This window comes from Phyllobates terribilis, unplaced genomic scaffold, assembly GCF_046119375.1.
Source record: "Phyllobates terribilis strain yellow unplaced genomic scaffold, ASM4611937v1 Scaffold_1__5_contigs__length_1240528914, whole genome shotgun sequence".
In the NCBI taxonomy this organism is placed as follows: domain Eukaryota; kingdom Metazoa; phylum Chordata; class Amphibia; order Anura; family Dendrobatidae; genus Phyllobates; species Phyllobates terribilis.
Window position 1 is genome coordinate 362,977,972 of NW_027362761.1, and position 9,018 is coordinate 362,986,989.

Consider the following 9,018-nt stretch of genomic DNA (forward strand, 5'->3'; position numbering starts at 1 on the left):
TATACTGTGTGTGTATATATTTACTGTGGGGGAATATACTGTGTGTGTGTGTGTGTGTATATTTACTGTGGGGGTATATATACTCTGTGGGGGTATATACTGTGTGTGTGTGTGGATTTACTGTAGCGGTGTATATTTATATATACTCTGTGTGTGAGGGGTATATACTGTGTGTGGATTTACTGTGGGGGTATACAGTACAGACCAAAAGTTTGGACACACCTTCTCATTTAAAGATTTTTCTGTATTTTTATGCATATGAAAATTGTACATTCACACTGAAGGCATCAAAACTATGAATTAACACATGTGGAATTATATACTTAACAAAAAAGTGTGAAACAACTGAAAATATGTCTTATATTCTAGATCCTTCAAAGTAGCCACCTTTTGCTTTGATGACTGCTTTGCACACTCTTGGCATTCTCTTGATGAGCTTCAAGTGGTAGTCACCGGAAATGGTTTTCACTTCACAGGTGTGCCCTGTCAGGTTTAATAAGTGGGATTTCTTGCCTTATAAATGGGGTTGGGACCATCAGTTGTGTTGTGCAGAAGTCAGGTGGATACACAGCTGATAGCCCTATTGAATAGACTGTTAGAATTTGTATTATGGCAAGAAAAATGCAGCTCAGCAAGAAAAACGAGTGGCCATCATTAATTTAAGAAATGAAGGTCAGTCAGTCTGAAAAATTGGGAAAACTTTGAAAGTGTCCCCAAGTGCAGTTGCAAAAACCATCAAGCGCTACAAGGATACTGGTTCATAAGAGGACCGCCCCAGAAAAGGAAGACCAAGAGTCACCTCTGCTTCTGAGGATAAGTTTATCCGAGTCACCAGCCTCAGAAATCGCAGGTTAACAACAGCTCAGATTAGAGACCAGGTCAATGCCACACAGAGTTCTAGCAGCAGACACATCTCTACAACAACTGTTAAGAGGAGACTTTGTGCTGCAGGCCTTCATGGTAAAATAGCTGCTAGGAAACCACTGCTAAGGACAGGCAACAAGCAGAAGAGACTTGTTTGGGCTAAAGAACACAAGGAATGGACATTAGACCAGTGGAAATCTGTGTTTTGGTCTGATGAGTCCAAATTTGAGATCTTTGGTTCCAACCACCGTGTCTATGTGCGACGCAGAAAAGGTGAACGGATGGACCCTACATGCTGTTTCCCACCGTGAAGCATGAAGGAGGAGGTGTGATGGTGTGGAGTTGTTTTGCTGGTGACACTGTTGGGGATTTATTCAAAATTGACGGCAAACTGAACCAGCATGGCTACACAGCATCGTGCAGCGGCATGCTATTCCATCCTGTTTGCGTTTAGTTGGACCATCATTTATTTTTCAACAGGACAATGACCCCAAACACACCTCCAGGCTGTGTAAGGGCTATTTGACCAAGAAGGAGAGTGATGGGGTGCTACGCCAGATGACCTGGCCTCCACAGTCACCAGACCTGAACCCAATCGAGATGGTTTGGGGTGAGCTGGACAGCAGAGTGAAGGCAAAAGGACCAACAAGTGCTAAGCATCTCTGGGAACTCCTTCAAGATTGTTGAAAGACCATTTCCGGTGACTACCTCTTGAAGCTCATCAAGAGAATGCCAAGAGTGTGCAAAGCAGTCATCAAAGCAAAAGGTGGCTACTTTGAAGAACCTAGAATACAAGACATGTTTTTAGTTGTTTCACACTTTTTTGTTAAGTATATAATTCCACATGTGTTAATTCATAGTTTTGATGCCTTCAGTGTGAATGTACAATTTTCATAGTCATGAAAATACAGAAAAATCTTTAAATGAGAAGGTGTGTCCAAACTTTTGTTCTGTACTGTATATACTTTGTGTGTGGGGGGTATATACTGTGGGGGGTATATACTGTGGGTGGGTGTGGGGGATATTTACTGTGGGGGTGTATATAGTGTGTGTAGGTGGGGGGTATATACTCTGGGGGTATTTACTTTGGGGGTGTATATACTCTGTGGGTGTACGTGGGGGGTATATAATCTGGGGGTATTTACTGTGAGGATGTATATACTCAGTGTGTGGGGAGGATTTACTTTGAGGGGTATATGCTGTTTGTGTGGGGGTGTATATACTGTTTGGGAGGTACAGTGGGTACGGAAAATATTCAGACCCCTTTCAATTTTTCACTCTTTGTTTCATTGCAGCCATTTAGTAAATTCTAAAAAGTTCATTTTTTTTCTCATTAACGTACACTGTGCACCACAATCTCGACTGAGAAAAAAACAGAAATTTAGATATTTTTGCAAATTTCTTAAAAAGGAAAACTGAAATATCACATGGTCATAAGTATTCAGACCCTTTGCTCAGTATTGAGTAGAAGCATCCTTTTGAGCTAGTACAGCCATTGAGTCTTCTTGGGAATGATGCAACAAGTTTTTCATACCTGGATTTGGGGATCGTCTGCCATTCTTCCCTTCAGATCCTCTTCAGTTCCATCAGGTTGGATGGTGAACGTTGGTGTACAGCCATTTTCCGGTCTATCCAGAGATGCTCAATTGGGTTTAGGTCAGGGCTCTGGCTGGGCCAGTCAAGAATGATCACAGATTGTCATTTTAGCTGTGTGCTTAGGGTCATTGTCTTGTTGGAAGGCGAACCTTCAGCCAAGTCTGAGGTTCAGAGCACTCTGGAAGAGGTTTTCATCCAGGATATCTCTGTACTTGGCCACATTCATGTTTCCTTCAATTGCAGCCAGTCGTCCTGTCCCTGCAGCTGAAAAACAAGGGGCGCTTAGAATTATCACAAAAAAGTTCTATCTTCGTCTCATCAGACCAGAGAATTTTATTTCTCATAGTCTGGGAGTCCTTCATGTGTTTTTGAGCAAACTCTATGCGGGCTTTCATATGTCTTGCACTGAGGAGAGGCTTCCGTCTGGCCACTCTGCCATAAAGGCCCGACTGGTGAAGGGCTGCAGTGATAGATGACTTTGTGGAACTTTCTCCCATCTCTCTACTGCATCTCTGCAGCTCAGCCACAGTGATCTTGGTGTTCTTCTTTACCTCTCTCCCACGATTGCTCAGTTTGGCTGGATGGCCAGGTCTAGGAAGACTTATGGTGGTCCCAAACTTCTTCCATTTAAGGATTATGGAGGCCACTGTACACTTAGAAACCTTGAGTACTGCAGAAATTCTTTTTTAACCTTGGCCAGATCTGTGCCTTGCCACAATTCGGTCTCTGAGCTCCTTGGGCAGTTCCTTTGAGCTCATAATTCCCATTTGGTCTGACATGCACTGTGAGCTGTGAGGTCTTATATAGACAGGTGTGTGCCTTTACAAAGCAAGTTCTATCAGTTTAATTAAACACAGCTGGATTCCAATGAAGGAGTAGAACCTCAAGGAGGATCGCAAGGAAATGGACAGCATGTGAGTTAAATATGAGTGTCTGAGCAAAGGGTCTGAATACTTATGACCATGTGATATTTCAGTTTTTCTTTTTTAATAAATTTGCAAAAATTTCTACATTTCTGTTTTTTTCAGTCAAGATGGGGTGCAGAGTGTACATTAATGAGAAAAAAAATAACTTTTTAGAATTTACCAAATGGCTGCAATGAAATTAAGAGTGAAAAATTTAAAGGGGTCTGAATACTTTCCATACTCACTGTATATACTCAGGGTATGGGGCGCTATTCACTGTGGGGGTGTATATACGCTGTGTGTGGGGGGGTTATTTACTGTGTGAGGCTGGGCGGAATTTAGTGTAACGGGGCTGGGGGAGATTTACTGTGTGGGGGAGATTTAGTGTAACGGGGCTCAGGGAGATTTATTGTGGGGGGTATATGTTACACGCACGCTGCCTAAGTTCAGATAGGGGCCAGACCGGTTACATGAATTCGTTGGAATCCTGGAGGAACCGTTACTCAGGGCGACCATAGACTGCTGCTTCGCTCAGGCACACAATAGATTCAGTTGCTGACCAGACACATCTGACAAGAATCTTCATAAACAGTAGAACAGTAACATTTAATGAGGCATGGCCAGTGCAATGCAAATGTCTCTTTGAGCAACAGGTTCCAGTAATAACAGTACAGTCTCCTTTGCAGCACAGCAGTACAGAGTCTACAGGGTGGGCCATTTATATGGATACATCTAAATTAAATGGGAATGGTTGGTGATATCAACTTCCTGTTTGTGGTACATTAGTATGTGGGAGGGGGAAAACTTTTCCAGATGGGTGGTGAGTGACCATGGCGGCCATTTTGAAGTTGGCCATTTTGGATCCAGCATCTGAAACAACGGATACTGGAAGCCTGTGCTAGCATTTCTTCTGCGGTGTTGCTATCAGTGTTAAGAGTGGGAGAAGAGGGTTGCATTGACAATCCAACACAATGGGCAGCACTTTGAACACATTTTATAAGTGGTCATAAACTTGTAAAAACTCATGAAAGAATAAAGTTACGTAAAAAACAAGCACAGCATTGTTTTTCATATGAAATTCTCAATAAGTTTGATGTGTCACATGACCCTCTTCCCATTGAAAAAAATAAAGATGAATCCAAAATGGCCGACTTCAAAATGGTTGCCATGGTCACCACCCATCTGGAAAAGTTTTCCCCTCCCATATACTATTGTGCCACAAACAGGAAGTTGATATCACCAACCATTCCCATTTAATTTAGGTGTATCCATATAAATTGCCCACCCATATTATCCATTAGCACAGTACAGCACAGTTTTAATGCATACACAACCACAGGCTTTTCCTTCACAAGGACTCGATAGTACGCAGCATTCTTTATTCTGCATGGAGATGGAGGGGGGGGGGGTGATGAGAGAGATGATCTCTATGACAGGCTTCCTTTCAGTCTCTAACTTCCTGGCCGATAATACTCCACACTATTAGCTCAGGGAGTCTAACTGACCTTTGTTTAGCTTCCCTCCTGACCTGAATTCTGTTCCCTTGCCTTCTGTAAGATACAGATCATATGCCACCTTTCTTTTCAGCTCCAGCCAGACAGTAAACAACTTCCCCACAATCCCCCTTGGGCTCTGCTAAAACACTCCCCTTCTGCTGTGACTGTGTTAACCCCTCTAGTTGCTGGATGCTTCTGAAGCACTACACTTCCTGTCTCCTGTGCTTGTGTACTTCTAATCCTTGCTGAACGCTTTTAAAGCAACAGCACTACTTCTGCATGTCACACTCTGCAACAGCACTACTTCTGCATGTCAAACTCTTCCCTCCTTTTTGAATGTCGTCCTCGACATTCGTCTTAATTGGTCAATCTGACCAATTCTGAGACAGTGGTGAAAGTTGGATAACTTTATATACAAATTGCCATTGTGAAATTGGTATAACGTTCATAAACATTGATAACAACCTAACCTTACAACCTTTTTTTTGCAGGATGCCTGTAAGAAATAAACAATTAACACAATTAAAACAATTAGCATCTCTTCAGCTTGAGCTTTTCCTACGTCTTCAACCAGCTGTCTCTCTATATGCTTTAACAGTTCTTTGTTTCAACCAAGTCTTTTAAAGAAAATCAAAGCAGGAAAACAAGTCTTTCCACCAGGCAACATCTTCCATACTGCCCCTCGGTGGTGAATACCACTCAAGGGCGCTTACCTAGTCTGCAGGCAGAGATACCTGTTTCCGGTCGACAGTCCTTGGCACTTGACTTCGTTCACTAAGTGTCTCATACGTCAGCATCACGGGCCTCCTCACTTCTCGAGTCGACATACTCCTGGTGGGTTGTTCCTCAGAGACCACAGGTTCTTCGGTCACAGAAGTTTCTTCCTCCGCACTCATTTCCCGTGTTTCCTCAGATGCTCTTGGAGCTGCCTCTGTAAGTTCCTGTATTTCTCCTGAGTTGCTGGTTTCCGGACAGTCTGGTAATTCCACTCCTCCTGAGTGTCAGTCGGTCTCTTCAGGGGCCGGTGTTCGAACATCAGATCTAAATTGGACTTCATCTGTACTCCTTGGTACGTACTCGAGCCTCAGGACTTAGTTCACTCTCCTGAGGATGGTACATCCCTCTCCTTGCCGGTCTGAGAAATACAACGGTGTGTTCTTCTTCATTGGAATTTTCAAGGTCACTATCCACCTCCGGAGCGTCAGTCTGAGGTGGTCCCTTAGTTGATCTCGGATGATGTCGGTCTACTTCTGGGAAGTCTTGTTGTGATGGGAGATAATCACAGGGTAGTAGTAAATTCCGATGGACTATTCTGGATTTCTTGTCTCCTGTTTCCAATCAGATTTCATACACTGGGCTGTCATCAGCTTTCCTCCTTACGACCACATACACCTTGTCTAGCCTGTACGAACAAAGTTTTCCTGGACCGCTTTTCTCACGTACGTTCTTGACTAGCACCCGGCTTCCCAGTGGCAATTCTGCTCCATAACATTTTCAATCATAGTACTCCTTACTCTTGCTCTGTCCTTGCGTAACCGCTTTGGACGCTATGTTGTATGCCTCTGCCATCCGTTCCTTCCTTCCGGATACGTTCTGTAAGTCTCTGACACCAGAGTATCGAACATGATCTCAATTGGCAGTCTTGGCTATCGTTCATGCTATAGGAAAAATAGTGAGTAACCTGTTGCATCGCTCTTTGTATAGTTATAGACATGTACCACTTTTGACAGAGAACTCTTCTAGTCTTTCTTCTCATCAGCTGTTAAAGTGTGCAACATCGACAATAACGTCTGGTTAAAATATTCCACTTGTCAATTACCCTCTGGGTGATAGGGCATTGTGTGGGATCTCTGAATTCTACAGTACTTTCCTAGCTTGGCAAAGAGCTGGTTCTCAAATTCTCTTTCTTGGTCGTGGTATAAACTCGTAGGGAACCTAAACCTCAAAGCAAAATCATTGAAGAGCTTCTCTGCCGCTGTTAGACCAGATTTATTGGTGGTGGCATATACTTGAGCAAATCGAGTGAAATGGTCCATCACCACCAAGATGTTTTCGTAATCACCCTTGCACGTCTCGAGATGTAGAAAGTCTATTGAGACCATCTCAAATGGATACGTAGTTTGGATGTTGCCCATAGGTGCCTGGGTTGATGTCTTGGGACTAGTGTTGAGCGAGCACTAAAATGCTCGGGTGCTCGAAGCTCGGGCCGAGCTCGCCGTGATACTCGGGTGCTCGACCCGAGCAACGAGCCCCATGTTAGTCTATGGGAGACTCGAGCATTTTTGCGGTGGCACCCCCGGCAGTCTTTTAAAAGCCTAACAAGTGCCCAAAACGATAGTGATAGTGCTCAAATGACATGGGGACAGCATGGGGATCGCCCCAGGAAGCATTTCTGACCCCCAGGTCACTGCTGTCAACGTGGTCAGAGGTATTAAGCCACTTTTACGGGCTCACAATAAAACGTTCAAAAACGAAAGTGAAACTTTTTTCCTGCGAAATATGTTAAGGATAGTGTTGAGCGATACCTTCCGATATCAGGAAATATCGTATCGGATTGGATCGGACCGATACCCAAAAAGTATCGGATATCGCCGATTCCGATACCGGAAACCAATGCAAGTCAATGGGACACAAATATCGGAATGAAAATAAACCCTTTCTTTCCTTGTAGGTTAATTCTACATGAAGTAAAACAACTAAGAATAATGTAGAATGTATTACGCGAAAAGCCGGCAATTCATCAGCGGCATACACCGGTACCCGACAATTTACAACAGAAAGAATAGAGCTTCACACATAGATTAGATAGATAGAAACATCAGTCACATATATATGAAGTACAGTGACAGTGTTGCTTACTGTACTTGTCATTTAGTGTAAAGGATTTATTTAAAAATATAAAAGTGTTTTCATGCACCGTCTCTTTAAAAAAGCCGGCCGGCAATTCAGCAGCGGTACCCGACAATTTAGAATAGAAGGAATAGAGAATCATACATAGATTAGATAGATAGAAACATGTCAGTCACATATATATGAAGTACAGTGACAGTGTTGATTACTGTACTTGTCATTTAGTGTTAAAATAAAGGATTTATTTTAAAAAAAATTGGCGTGGGGTTCCCCTTAATTTTAGTCTCTAGCGGAGGTTAAGCAGACGGCTGGGGCAGATGTTTGAAGCCTGGGAAGGGGGCAATACCCACGGAGCTTCCCAGGCTACTAATATGAGCCCCCAGCTGAATACCTAGCCTTTACTAGCTATTAAAATGGGGGACCCCCTCAAAAAAATGACGTGGGGTCCCCCCTAATTTAATAGCTAGCAAAGGCTAGGCAGACAGCTGGGGGCTGATATTAATAGCCCAGGAAGGGTGCCATGAATATTGGCCCCCTCCCAGGCTAGAAACACCAGCCGTCAGCCGCCCCAGAAATGGTGCATCCATAGGATGCGCCAATTCTGGCACTTAGCCTCGCTCTTCCCACTGCCCTGTAGCGGTGGCAGTGGGGTAATAGGGTTGTGGTTGATGTCAGCTTATAATGCCAGCTGACATCAAGCCCAGGTTAGTAATGGAGAGGCGTCTATAAGACACCCCCATTACTAACCTCATAGTCAAAGTTAAAAAAAAAAACAAACACCCAGAATAAAGTCCTTTAATTGAAATAAACACACAATTCTTTATTGTTCTAAATTAAACTCTACTTACCATCACGCCCATTCCAGCTGAAGCCAACGATCTCCTGCAATAAAAGAAAAATAATAAAGCAACCTCATCCTTACCTTTCCATGGTTCCCAGGACAGCTTCAGCTCTGCTACATCGAGATGACAGGCTGGACCGCAGCAGAACGCTGCCATCCAGCCTGTCATCCCGCAGACACTGAGAAGCGCAGGCATGCTTGCGCTCCTCAGTGTCTCTCTGTGACGGCATCCAGATGAGCCGAGTTCATGTCCAATGAACTCAGCTCACCTCATGCACGTCACTGACAGCGTGGGAGTATTCTCCTGCACTCAGCGCTTCAGCGTGAGAATTTTCCCACGCTGTCAGTGACGTGCATGAGGTGAGCTGAGTTCATTGGACATGACCTCACCTCATTCACGTCACTGACAGCGTGGGAAAATTCTCACGCTGAAGCGCTGAGTGCAGGAGAATACTCCCACGCTGTC